This window comes from Chelonia mydas, chromosome 1 (genome assembly GCF_015237465.2).
Source record: "Chelonia mydas isolate rCheMyd1 chromosome 1, rCheMyd1.pri.v2, whole genome shotgun sequence".
NCBI lineage: Eukaryota > Metazoa > Chordata > Testudines > Cheloniidae > Chelonia > Chelonia mydas.
In genome coordinates, this window is record NC_057849.1 from 113,423,539 (window position 1) to 113,437,037 (window position 13,499).

Sequence of the window (13,499 nt, forward strand, 5' to 3'; positions counted from 1 at the left end):
CCTGGGGGATGCAGAGAGGAATATTGGCGGGGGGGGGGGGCACGGCAGGGCCTGGGCCAGCCCCCACTGGGGGCAGGGAGGGAGCACCACCCAGCCCTGCTCTGCCGCCAGCTCTGCTCCAGCCCCGTCTTCAGCTCCAGCTCCGGCATTGACCCCTGGCTCCCGGCCCCAACTGTGGCCCGGTTGCAGCTCCGTTTCTGGCCCCTGGCTCTGGCCGCGGCTCTGCTCCTGGCCCTGGCAACAGCCTCGGCCCCCAGCTTCCAGCCTCAGACACGCCCCCAGCCACAACCCCTGGCTCCCGGCCCATCCGTGCCACACAACTCTTGGCCACAGCCTGGTCCCACTCCTGGCTCTAGCCGCAGCTCTGGCTCCGGCCTCGGCCCCTGGCTCCCAACTGTGGCCTGGCTCCCGACTCTTGGCCCTGGCCCTGATGATGGCCCTGCTCCCAACCGCAGCTCCCCAGGCCAGGAGTGTGGGCAGATTACATTAGGGGCAATGGGGGCATGACTTAAAAAGTTTGGGGACCACTGCACTAGGCATCTATCTGCATCTTTAGGCACCTGAATACTTTTGAAAATTTTACCAAAAAACAAATCAATATTGATTCTAAATCAAATCCTTAGCTGGTGTAAGTTGGTGTAGCTGCATTGACTTTAGTAGAGTCATACTGATTTATACCAGCTGAAGATCTGGTGCTCTGTCTTCATTAATTAACAAATAAAGAGGCATAAAATTCAGATTAATGCACATTAATAAGAACAATTATAAATATTTTAATATCAGCTGCAATTAGACTTATCTTTCAGCACTAGAAGGACCCCTCCCAATAACATACAGATTTCTTAGATTACTGGATTCACTGTCTTTTAGGATATATTTGTGAAACAATATAAGCTTCCAGCTACAATAAGATGTTCTATTTCTTAATATGTGCAGTTATATAAATAATGTTGTAAAACAAATATTTTTTAAGGTGGGATTTTCCAAATTGCTCAGCAATGGCCAAACTCTGCTCCCATTGAAATCTATGGTAAAAGTTCCCTTAACTTCCAGAAAAGCAGAATTGTGCAAACAATGAGCATTTTGGAAAATCCCACCCATATAATTTATGTTTTTTACATGTTTGGCGACAGATCCTTTGTGGTGTAAATCAGGTGTATCTGAGAATCTGCTCTGTATTGTGAAACATTGTTTCCTTTGTTATTTTTCTTTCTTTGTATGTATTTGTGCTTTTTGAAAATTCAGTCAAAAACTACTCAACTTAAAAAGAAACCAGCAACCCTGCTGATGTTACCACGATTAAAAGGTTTCTCCAGGGCCAAGATTCCCTGTTCTGTCCCTTTGCTGACTTTCAGTGTTAATGCTCAAAACAGAACAGACAGCATATAACAGTTTGTGTTCTGACTTTGAAAACAAATATACTGACAATTATCCCAACCTAATTAAACACTGCATCTGTCCTCAAAGCGACTGACAGTTAGTTTCCCTATCTCTGAAAACATCCACAATGATACATGTTAAAAAAAATAACAGAGTGAGGAGAGTATTATTGAAGGCAAGGAAGAAGAGCAAGGAATACTAAGGGGGAACCAATGTGCAAACTTCTCTACACAGCTCTGCTAATCCATCATCTTTAGATTTACAACATCCCTGATAGTCCAGTCTTGGGCTTCTCTTGAATGGATTCTGCCACATGGTTTATTATTTTCAAGAAGAAAACTAAGATATTATTCCCAACCTTGGTATGGAAACTGGGGGGTCCTGAGCTTGTCAATATAAATTCTGTTCATGGGTAGAGTCCTACCATTTTGGTCAATTTCACGGTCATGGGATTTTAAAAATTGTAAATTTCATGATTGCAGCTATTTAAATCTGAAATTTCATGGTGTTGTAATTGTAAGGGGCCTGACGCAAAAAGGAATTGTGTGTGTGTGCGGGGGTTCGCAAGGTTATTGTAGGGGCAGTTGCGGTACTGCTACCCTTACTTCTGCGCTGCAGCGTTGCCTTCAGAGCTGGGCAGCTGGAGAGCAGCAGCTGCTGGCCAGGAGGCCAGCTCTGAAGGCAGAGCCACCGCCAGCAGCAGCACAGAAGTAAGGATGGCCTCCTATGGTATTGTCACCCTGACTTCTGCGCTGCTGCCTGTAGAGTGGGCCCTCAGTCAGCAGTTGCCACTCTCTGGCCACCAAGCTCTGAAGGCAGCAGTGCAGAAATAAGGGTGGCACGGTATGGTATGTGTCATAAATATAAAGGGAAGGGTAACCACCTTTCTGTATACAGAACTATAAAATCCCTCCTGGCCAGAGGCAAAACCCTTTCACCTGTAAAGGGTTAAGAAGCTAGGATAACCTCGCTGGCACATGATCAAAATGACCAATGAGGAGACAAGATATTTTCACAGCTGGAGGTGGGTCTGTCTGTCTGGGTGATGCTTTTGCCGGGAACAGATCAGGAATGCTCTTCATAACTCCTTAAGTTAGTAAGTAATCTAGCTAGAAATGCGTTAGATTTCCTTTTGTTTAATGGCTGGTAAAATAGCTGTGCTGAATGGAATGTATATTCCTGTTTTTGTGTCTATTTGTAACTTAAGGTTTTGCCTAGAGGGATTCTCTATGTTTTGAATCTGATTACCCTGTAAGGTATTTACCATCCTGATTTTACGGAGGTGATTCTTTTCCTTTTTTGTAATTAAAATTCTTCTTTTAAGAACCTGATTGCTTTTTCATTGTTCTTAAGATCCAAGGGTTTGGGTCTGTGTTCACCTATGCAAATTGGTGAGGATTTTTATCAAGCCTTCCCCAGGAAAGGGGTGTAGGGCTTGGGGGGATATTTTGGGGGGAAGACATCTCCAAGTGGGCTCTTTCCCTGTCCTTTGTTTAACAGGCTTGGTGGGGGCAGCATAGGGTTCAAGGACAAGGCAAAGTTTGTACCTTGAGGAAGTTTTTAAACTAAGCTGGTAAGAATAAGCTTAGGGGGTCTTTCATGCAGGTCCCCACCTCTGTACCCTAGAGTTCAGAGTGGGGAAGGAACCTTGTAGTGTATTGCCACCCTTACTCTGTGCTACTGTTGGCGGGGCGCTGCCTTCAGAGCTGGGCACCTGGCTAACAGCTGCCGCTCTCTGACTGCCCAGCTCTGAAGGCAGCGCAGGAGTAAGGGTGGCAATACCATGACTCCACTAAAATAACCTTGTGACCCTCGTGCAACTCCCTTTTGGGTCAGGACCCCCAATCTGAGAAACACTGGTCTCCTCCGTGAAATCTGTATGTATAGGGTAAAAGCACACAAAAGACCAAACTTCGCTATGGGAAAACCAGATTTCATGCTCTATGATGCATTTTTCATGGCCGTGAATTTGGTAGGGCCCTATTAATGAGCTATAGATTGTATATTTAATCTACAATTTATATTGTAAGATCCAGAAGCCAGAAAATTCTGGCTTCTTAGTACTTGGTTAAGGGGCATGCACACATATGTTCCAATATTAATGCTAACAATAATGGTGCCAAGCACAAATAAGAATTTGCATTGGACTGCTTCTTGACTAACATTTAACAATCAGAATCTCTTTGATAATAGGGCCCTGTGACAGAGTGCTAACTGTAGCACCCTGGTCACTTAGGTAATGGGGTAACAGAAGATTATAGGCTTAACTAGAGGCAATTAACCTCTTGTGGTGAGATTGTTGAAACTGCGGGGCAATGATTGGGCTAATGAGGTAATTAGCTCGATGAGGGAAGATATATAATTGTCAGGAACAGGATGTGGGGGAAGTGAGCTTGCTTGGAGGAAGAGCTGGACCTGGCAGAGAAAGCTGGGTGGGAGAGTCCTCCTGACACATGCCTGTGCTATGTTCTGCACTTCTGGTAATCTAAAGATTAAAAATACACATAGGGAAAAGAAACAGACTGCGGGTAAGGGACAATCCAAATGGGCCAGGCAGTGTAGCACACCAGGTAGCAATGGAGGACTGGTGACAGGCCCCCAACACTGTAACATATGAGCATTGCACAATCTTTTACTGTATCTATCCTCATAACATCCGTGTGAGGTAGGGAGGCATTATAATTCCTATTTTCTAGATGGGAAACTGAGGCACAGAGAGACTAAGGGTATATCTACCCTGGATCTGGCAGATGTAATTTCCAGCTCAGATACAAAAAAGTGTACTAGCTCTGATTGATCTGGAAAGCTAAAACTAGAAGTGTAGCTGTGGTGACGTAAGGGACGGGCTGCTCCTAATGCAATCCTTTCCAAGATCCTCGCTATGTACCCAGGTGGCTAGCCTCTCCCATCACTTATGCCATTTGTAGCAGTCTAGCTCCATCAGCGCTAGAGTGGGGTGTATGTCCTGGATCTTAAAATTACACCTACAGCTCCAGTGTAGACACACCTTTTGAGACTTGCCAAGGTCACACAGGACCAGGAAACTGAATGAATTCCGGGCTCATGCCCATCCTGCCTTTCCAAACAATGTGACAGTAATTATCTGTTTAAAAATGTGAGGCATATAGAACTACGTGCAAAATGTGCATATCCAGGAAATTAGATCCCCATACCATCTGTAATGAAGTTTTTCATATCATATTCATTGCCGACCTTCTGAACCCATTTGTGATCTCACTTATGCTGGTTTTACACTGGTGTCGCTCCATTGTCCTGTGTGGGACTATTAATGATTAACACTATTGCATGTGGGAACTGAGTCTGGTAATGAATCTGGACCTTAGCACCAACAGTGTTGCACTTTGATTACAGCTTTTGATTGTGCGATTTTACAGATTTTCAACCTGATTTTCAGAGGGGCTGAGCAGCCAAATCTCCAGTTGAAGTGAATAAGTGCTATCGGTTCTCACTGCCTCTGAAATTCGGGTCCAAAGTATATAGCTTAGAAATGTCCATTGCAGTAGGTTAATAAAAAGACCCTTTTGCTCCTCTCTCATTTTGGGAGATTGGCAGCCTTTGTCCCCATTCAAAATTAGGGAAAATAACAAAGCACAGCAGTTATCTCAATTCTAGAGCCTTGTTGAAACTCTAGATATACATATCTGACAGATACAACAGAGATTAATGAGCCATAACCAGAAGTTTGATTTTTCTGTCAAGTGCTCCCATCCGTTTTTAATAAACAGAGGAACAACATAAACTCCAATGGCTGCTCTCTGCTGTTTAAACAGAGCAAGTTGCTTTTAGTACCGTGTGTGTCTGAGGTGAGTTATGACTCTAAACCACTGACATTTTTTTCCCCCCTTGGCCCTTTTGTAGATACCCCGGTGATTAGCTCTGCTCCTTAGACACTGTTTCTTTGCATCTCTTCAATATGGATTATCTGGTGTTTTACCACTGGAAACTGTCAAGTGCAATATCATGTTTACAATGAAATGCGTTCAGTTTAGGGTTGTTGGTGTGTGTAAATGCCTAAAAACGCCACTGTTCTGTTTTAAACAGCACTCTTTCATTTTTTATTGGGTCAAAACATGTATTCCTCACCTCTTCCAAGTACAGCAGGCTGAGCCAGCTACAGCAAAATCTAAACCGTGTATTATACTATAATGAAATACTTTTCATGCCTTTGGTTATTTACATTACAATCAAACTTTGTAATTTTTAAAAAATCAGTACAAAAACATTTGAACTTGTCTGAAATGTATGGTAAAGGAATCCCTAAGGATTTTATGCCACATTAGGAAAAATATCAAACTTGCTTTTTTTTCTTTCTGCCAAAACATGATAGAAAGCTAAAGCGAAACAGAAGATTATCATGGGATACTTATACCCTGAGGTATTTATGGGGAAAAAATGAGCTGCCATAAATCTAATTGGCCACAGAATGTCAGTATTGCTCCATGCAAATAGAGTTGCAAGGGAATTTACCTGGTAATGTAAAATTGATTCTTAAGGAAAGAAGTTCAGGGAAGCCCTTTTCTGTGGGAGGGAGAGAGAGGAGTGAAATGCATGTGTGCAAACATGTGCGTACACACACACACACACAATTTAGTGACCGACCTGAACCAAAACCCCAGATTCAAACACCTCTGAATTTTGAGGGAGTTCCGATACAGATCTGAACCTTTTAGCTGGCTCCTCTGTCTATAAGGCTCAAACTAAAAGTATAGGTCTGAACTTCAGGAAGATCAGACCTGGATCCAAACTTTGTGGTGCATACACGCACACACACGCGCACACACACACACCCCACTGTCTGATCTGCGTGGAGGGACCCCAGTACCCATGCTAAGCACTACTGACTTCAATGGGACTCTGTATAAGAATAAGGGTCTATGTGTACAGAGCAGATTGCAGGACTGGGGCCACAGAGAGACAGGCTTCTTATTTCAGACAAAAGCTGATCTTGAATAGAAGTCACTCTCAGTTTCAAAACAGGAAATAAAAACTGCTCTGAGACTGAAACTGTCCTTGATGCTGCCTACAGCTGAAGTTGCTACTAAATTTAACAGACCGATTCTAGCATTTAATTGCCTATGAAAAGAAGTCACCGTCAAGAAAGAGTAGCATAAAAAAACCAAAATCTTTTGTTTTCAGTCAGAGCTTCATTCCCAGTAAGAGGAGGTATTTCATATAAAACTGCGCATTCACTTAATGCCAATGACCTGAATTAAATATAAAAAAATTCTGTGGTCACCCCCAGACTGGTGCAAGGAGGGGGCTTCCCTCATTACATGAATTTCCCCTCACTTACATGGAAGGGGCAGGCAGCTAGTTCAGTGGCACCATCCTCACTTCTGCCCCAGGCCCCAAGGAGGCAGTTCCTTGAGTCTAAGGTCTGATCAGTGAGTGGGGGTCGAGATTGAGTGGGCAGGGGGAGGAGTGGGCAGCTGTGGGTTAGGTGGGGGACTCTCACTGTCCCCTCTCCAGCCTTGGAGCTTAATTGGAAAATATAATAAGCATAGGGATGTGTTAGATTTTCAACACAGCTCCCCATCCAGGGTTCTGCAGCCTGCAGAGGCCAGGCAGGTAGTGCGACCAATGGTGATTTACTGCGAGGGACCTGGTGTGGTGAGAGGGTGTGTGGGGGTCAGAGTCTCTGCAGAGGCACAGGGATTTCAGGCAGCTAGCCCTGGCCTTCTGCAGAACCCTGGGGATCCTCATGATCTGGGTATCAGCCCCTACAGCCTATAATAACGAGGAAAGGCAACTTCCCCTCCTCCAGGCAAACAATAGAGAGGAATCAAGGCGGAGGTAGGCTTTTCCTGGCATGGCTTTGTCTGTGAGAGGTGCAATCTGAACCAATATTAACAATGGAGCAGATGTCTGTCCACAAGAGGAGTGGGTTCACTCCACCCTGGGCTCATACTGTTGTGCACAGGTCCTGCAGATCATATATCGTTCTGTTAAAGGGGAGATGTTACCAGTTAATATTTTTGTCAACTGGCAGCAGACAGCTGAGGCAAAGGGTTTATATTTGCTCTTGAGAATAAGGTGGCATCTGGAAAGTGTGTCACATCGTGGATTTGTGGTAATGTTATGTTTGTAAGTGGACTTGCAGTTGAGGCTGATCACTAGGTCATTTTATGTGTCATTAATGTTAGTGGTGTGTTTATATATACACACCATTTATGCTCTCTGAAGGATTTTGTTGCATTTATATTCTCAGTTTATGGATCAACGAGTAGCTTTCAATTAAATTTGGGGTGGAGTTGGACTAGATTCTCTGGTGTGGAGCACCCACTTTGACTACGTAATTGGGCCCAGAGCTGGGTTAATCAGCCCAAGAAGGATCACTCTAGCCTAGGCAATCCTCCAATGGTGCAGAGCTACAGCCTGTCTGTTCCTGTCATATCCTCCTGCTGTCCACTCTGCAGACAGAAGAGAGGGGGCGTTGCTGGGATGCCCTATGTCACACCAATCAACCAAGCAACCTGGCTGCAGTTTTGGCATCTTGTCACTCTTGCAGCCTAGCACAAGTTAAAGCAGCCAGGGAGGTTCATGAATAAGGCTAAGATTCTGTCACGGATATTTTTTAGTAAAAGTCAGGTACAGGTCATGGGCAATAAACAAAAGTTCATGGAAGCCTGTGACCTGTCCCTGACTTTTACTAAAAATAACCCTGACAAAATGGGGCTGAGCCCAAGCCCTGCTATGGGAGAGGAAGGAGGGAGGGAGGTTCAGCACCCACCACCACTGCAGCTGGGAGCTCCTGGGTCCACCCTGGCGCCTGTGATGGCTGGGAGCTCTGTGTACCCCCGTACAGCTGGGAGATCTGGGTCACACCCTGGCATCTGGGAGCTGAGAGGCCTCTGGTGCCCACGGTAGCTCAGAGCTCCAGGGCCCCTGCCAGCTGACAGCTCCAGTCCCACCGCCCCGGGGCTGAAGCGGAAAGTCATGGAGTCCGTGACTTCCGTGACTAAATCTTAGCCTTATTCATGAGGTTTTCTAACGGTGCAGAGGAAACTCACAGAAAATAATGCAGACTCATCAACCAGTTCTGTCCCCTCTCTTCCTTCTTGCCCAGGCTCCAAAACTTCAGACACAAACTCTTGACGTTTGCATTGAGGGCCTTCTGGGTAGGGGATGTTCTCCTCTCCTCTGGCAAAACATGAGGCCATTTCCTCAATTTTTCCTGATCCTCCTCTTGGAAAATAAACAGAGGGAATGGTGCATCCCTCGGCGTTTATATATTTGCTCCATCTTCAGCCTTTTATTTGATTATCCAGATACTTCATTCATGTGACTAATTCCTTTATGGCTCATCCTACATTTTGACAAGGCAAATCTTAAAAGTAAATTTGTGTATCAAGCGTCCCTGATGCCCACACTTCAGTGTGCATTCTACTCATCAGAAGCAGTAAAGGCAGCTTTCAGCTAATATGCCGATGATGGTAATACACATAGCTGCTCTAGCAGGATTATCCCTCATCCCTCATGCATTATAAGAGATTTGATGGGCCTCTTAACAGTTTCTACCTGTTTTAAGATTTGTAACAGTAGGTTGAATGGATTACTTTATGTGCCTGGTTTGCTTGACGTTCCTTTTAGCGGTGTTGACGTGATTTATGTAAATCATAAAATGAAATGCAGTGACCTCATTGAGTTTCCAGTTCTTTTCATGCATGTCTTTGGGTAGAGTGTTAATATTTATAAATAATGGTCTATTCATGTCTCAAGAATCTGCTTTATTTACACTCTTAGTGCAGAACTGCTAGTGCACAAACGAAACATTTATTCCCTGACGTGTGTTTCGTTTTTCTTTCAAGCCTGTGTTCTCCCTTATGCCTTGCCCTTACTGTCAGTGAACTTGTCAGCAACTTTCCCCAGCAGGAGGGAAGCAAGTGAAGTAGGGAGGAAGGACAACTGCCTTTGCTGCCATTTCCAGTGCAGTTCTCTGACTAATGAGAAAGGGCTACTAATGAGCTGAGAGACCTGTTTGTTCTTCTCCCAGGAATGGAGCACATGATTCGGGGGCTGCACTTTTGGTCTCCACTAGCCAAAGGGTAGCCATGCCAGCTCCCCAGATTCACAGCTTCTGGCTGCCGGTTTGGTTTACTGGACCAAACCCATTTGTAACGGATAAACGTGCTGTTGTGTATTTCCCGTGGTAAACTCTATATTCTCTGCTTTCTATGTTATATTTATTAAAAGCGAGTCTCCTGGAAGCATTTTATTCCTGCAATCCTGGACACAGTTGGTGCCAAGCGCAGATCTTTAGGGCTTTAAACTTGCATTCGTTATTAAACAGGAAGAGAGCTGTCTTTTTAGCAGGTGCCAAGTTTCTACAGGCCCAATTCTGAAATCATTACTCATGGCCAAACCTTCCTCCCCTAGTTCATGCCAACATTACCATTGAACTCACTGTGGGTATTGGTCTCAGCAAGGGATTTGGCCCTTTGTCCTTACTCTGGCAAAACTCCAGTTGCATTCAATGTGCTTTAGATTAAGAACTTGAGGCATGGGTTTTAAATGTAGGACTGAATTCTGCCCTCAGTTACACTGATGTAAATCTGATGCAACTTCAGTATTTCAATGAAATTACTTCAAATTTACAGCACAATCTGGCCCTAATTATAACCTGGCACTGTTTTGTCCAGTCTTTGCTTTGATTAGATCAGGGCAATTGCAATTGAATCTAGTCAATCAAGGTTTTCAGGCATCTGGATTTGGCAGCGCCAGGCTGGAATTTCCTAGTGAAGTCATCTTTTCACGATCATTTTAAGGGGATCTTTTATATTGTGGATACCAAAAAGCTTCTTCCTTGTTCATGAGTTAATCAAAAAGCCACTTCCCCTAAAATTAATAATAATAACAATAAATAATGAACTATTTACAGTAGAAAGTATCTTATCACCCTGCTGAGTTTCCATATTTTCTTTCTGCCACTAATTTTTTAAAACTAATTAAAGGGGATTATTGTATCTTTTTAAGTGTCATATTTAAAGTAGTGTCCAGTACATTACCTGGCAAGCTTCTGGAGTTTCGACAAGCTAAAACTTTTATTGTTTAGCCCTGAGATGAAAATGACAAATATTACTTGGCAAATCAGTTAATCACTGGAGGTTTTTTTGGTCCCACAAGACTTCATGCATATTCACAGAGGTGCTGGAACAATTTGTATAGAGCAGGTGCTGAGATCCACTGAACCAAGCTATGCATCCGATGAAGTGAGCTGTAGCTCACGAAAGCTCATGCTCAAATAAACTGGTTAGTCTCTAAGGTGCCACAAGTACTCCTTTTCTTTGAACCAAACTGTAAACCCTGTATATGATGGAAACCACTTCAAGCTAGGGGGTGCATCAGCACCTCCAGCACCCCTACTTCCAGTACTTAGGCATATTCATGTAAGAGGCCAGAAGCTCCAAAGGGAAAAGAACTCTCTACTCCCTCTGTTGGTGAAAAGGGAAAAGTTCTTCCCTAGAGAGCTTCATGTGCCTAGCCTGCCTACCTGCAATTTCTCTAGTGACATCTGGGGAGTCACCATAACTATGAATGAACTTAGATTTTGAACTGTAGGGACTCCCAGAGAGGCTCAAGGAGGGGAAAAAGTGCTTGTCTTATGACAAAGAGCTCATTTTCAAGTCAGCAGCATTCTGTTCCAGGGTTTTAAGTGCTGTTGGTTCTTCTCCCATGGGGAGAAGACAGAGACAATGCAGGCTGAGGCTACAGAGACTATGCAGGCTGAGGACTCCACAGCGAGAGAGAGCACAGACTGAGAACTCAGCTGTGATGGCCAATGCAGTGGTCAGCAACAGAGCTAAGTGGACCAGAGCCGGTGCTAGGCATAAGCAGACTAAGCAATTGCTTAGGGCCTCGAGCATCTCGGGGGGTGGGTGGGGGCGGCGGCGCTATTCACTTTTTATTATAAGTACTTGCCTGTTTTAGTAATGGGGGGGGATATTCCTACTTAGGGCCCCCAATGGACTAGCACTGGCAGTGGATTCTGGAAAGGCATCACCTTGCCAGCAACTTAATAAAGCAGAATCACTTAGCTGAGTTAGGGGATAGTTCCTCCAGGCTGGACCAGGCAAGCAACTCCCTTGGGACTGGAGACAGACCTGCAAAGAGACACTTTGACTGCTGCTACTCGCTCATTCCAACCATGAGTGGGGTTTGGTGCAAGGTTAAGGTGGTGCGGTCAAGGGCCTGTTACCAGAGAGACATGCCCACTGGCGGGTGGCAAGGGAGTTAGACTGGCCACTACCAAAGTTTCTGAAAGGGTGGTGGGGGTGGGGTGGGTATTTTACTCTTTATTTGCCTATATATTTTGTTGCTGTGTTTTCTCAAGTTTGACTGTTTCCTGTACTTATTTGTACATAGTCCCAGAATGCTTTTCCAAAGAGGAAGTTCTGCCTGTGAAGGGCACCCAGGGAGGGCACATTTAGTTTTTCCAGGTTTCTGGATGGGGGCTCAGGCCGGTTTAGTTATTTGTAAAGGCGAACCCTAGATATATTGAATCCGGTCCTTATTACTGCCTTTAACCATCTGATTCTGCCACCTTCCTTACGCTGAATAGTACCTTACTCTATGAGTAGTCCCACTGACATCAGTGGGACTACTTATGTAGTTAGGTATTACTCTACTTAAGTCAGGGTGGCAGAATCTGGCTTTTAAGAGGCCATTAGTAGTATTCAAAATGTAATAAACTGATTTCAGATTCAAGATGATTGTTTAGAAAAAATGGTCACAACAGGTGAAAAATTACTTCTATCAACTGCGGGGAAATTTTGCTGTGGCAATCATGATATGATATCAATATTTTTCTTCTGCCCTGGCTGAGCAATCTGGACCATACTGTAAGTTCAATAGGATAGATTTCCTGCCTTCAGTCAGGAGGTTTTCCCCAGGAAGTTTGGTAGGAAATGTGCTGAGCTTCATTAACTCTCATCTTGTTGCTGAAACAGTGCTAGAGACTGTAGGAACTGTGTGCTAGGCAAAATCATCTGTGTGCAGCTGGGTGTGTGGGCAGCAGTGAGAAATTCCTAAGAGGGAAGGCGAACAAAGATATGAATAAAAACCTAGGGAATCAAATATGATTTCAGACCAATCCAACAAAATGGATTTTACTCTCTTGCTCTAATCTACCAGTGTGTACACTTAGAATTTTTTGAAACTCAACTGGAGATTCAGCTTTCAAACAGTTGGGGAAGTCTTACTTCACCTGTACTTGACATAATCTTGCATTCTTGTCCATTTTATTTATTTGCACTGTGTATATAACAAAAATAATAAATATATATTCTAGATAGATTTCCCTTCTATTGGATTTTCCTAGAGAAGGACCAAAACTTTGTATCTGGACACCCTCAAATTATGGGGAAGTTCAGACTGAGAGTCAGAATTTAACTTTGTGAGATTTATTTGTAGGAGGAAAGGTGCTCCAATGAGATTTATTTGTAGGAGGAAAGCAAGGGAAATCCACTCCTGTCTAAGTTACCAGTCTCATGGCTCTAACAGCCACATTTTCAAACACAGTCTCTGATAACCTAAAATGTTGTGTGTGTTATCATTTGCAAGCAAAAATAATAGAATGTTGATGTCTAAGTATGTTGGACCTACCCCTGCAGCCCTTTCAACGGCAAATGTCCCCATTTGAGCCATTAGGGAGTTTTGCCCAAGAATAGACTGCAGTATCAGGAGCACACTGATTTGCAGGCGCAAACAGCATTCGCACCTGCAGAACAAGAAGCAGCAGATGTCAAAATTCTGTTATTTCCTCCTGCAAATAGGAATACCTGCAAAACTGCAGATACAAAATTAGGCATCACATTGAAGTCCATGTAAAAATGTAATCCGAATATTTTAATAACTTTCCAGTCAGGACCTGTATTTTCCACCTTCTCTCTGTACTTTTCTGTTGTGTGCATTTTCATTTTCAAACTGTAAAATGACACTATTAACCTCAAGCCACAGCTTCAAGATCTGTGTGAGACTACTCTTTCCCTTTCCTCCTGAGGGTGGTATAGGGATTTTACAAATAAACCACTGGTTTGGGCAGCCTGTTTTGGAACACAGTACCATACATGCTCTTATCTTTATGTATTCACAAACAGCCA